The sequence below is a fragment of the Sander vitreus genome, chromosome 23 (assembly GCF_031162955.1).
Source record: "Sander vitreus isolate 19-12246 chromosome 23, sanVit1, whole genome shotgun sequence".
In the NCBI taxonomy this organism is placed as follows: domain Eukaryota; kingdom Metazoa; phylum Chordata; class Actinopteri; order Perciformes; family Percidae; genus Sander; species Sander vitreus.
The window spans coordinates 22,369,954-22,370,899 of NC_135877.1; the positions used below are offsets into that span (position 1 = coordinate 22,369,954).

At 54.7% G+C, this 946-nt stretch overlaps 1 protein-coding gene across 3 annotated transcripts in view; it reads right to left on the bottom strand.

The window, feature by feature from the left end:
- Nucleotides 1-216: 216 nt before the first annotated feature.
- Nucleotides 217-946, bottom strand: part of LOC144512084 (bone morphogenetic protein receptor type-1A-like) — a 67,032-nt gene continuing 66,302 nt past the window's right edge. For all 3 annotated transcript variants that reach the window (XM_078242646.1, XM_078242645.1, XM_078242647.1), the window contains one exon: nt 217-946. This exon is cut by the window's right edge and continues 177 nt beyond it. The gene's annotated coding sequence lies outside the window, so the exon portion shown is untranslated.

The following is a 946-nucleotide window of genomic DNA, read 5'->3' on the forward strand; positions in this document are numbered from 1 at the left end:
GAGGGAGGGTGGAGGGGCTAGGAGGTAGGGGCTAGGAGGGAGGGGCTAGGAGGGAGGGTGGAGGGGCTAGGAGGTAGGGGCTAGGAGCTAGGGGTGGAGGGGCTAGGAGGGAGGGGCTAGGTTGTAGGAGGTAGGACGTAGGGGCTAGGAGGTAGGTCTAGGAGGTAGGGCTAGGACGTAGGGGCTAGCTTGGAGGGGGTAGGACGTAGGTTGTAGGGGCTAGGTTGTAGGGCCAGGATGGAGGGGCTAGGATAGAGGGGCTAGGATGGAGGGGCTAGGTTGTAGGGCTAGGATGGAGGGGCTAGGATAGAGGGGCTAGGTTGTAGGGACTAGGATGTAGAGACTAGGATGTAGAGACTAGGATGGAGGGGCTAGGACGTAGGAGGTAGGATGTAGGAGGGATCTCTGAGGAGCTATAGGCGAGAATACAAGAGAGCAGCCTTCCTGGAAGCCGTTGCTAACTGCGCCCACACAGCGGAGGAGGAAAGGACGTCTCATCGTCGCTCTAAAAACACATTTCCCGGGGCGACCTCCAGCTCACCCAGTAAGAGCGAGCGCCTCATGTAGGCCGAGTCCTTTGCAGCGGCCCAGGTTCGAATCCAACCTGCTGCTCTTTGCTGCGTGTCATCCCCCATCTCTCTCCCACCTTCCCTGTCTATCCACTGTCACTCTGAAATAAAAAGGGAAAAAAGCCGCCCAAAAACAATCTTTAAAATAAAAAAACCCACATTTCCTCCCAATTGTTTCCTCCCTCCTCGCAGGATTCCCTCGCTGCGTCTCTCCCGTGCTTCCTCGAGCGGGACGGACTAAGACGCTAAGAGGAAGGGAAGCAAGTGAAGGAAACAAGGATGCAAATGTAGAAACTTGAATGAATGTTTGAAGCCGCGTTTGTACGGTTTCCGCCCTGAAAACGGGTCCTTTGTTAATATTATTTTTTATAGTTTTT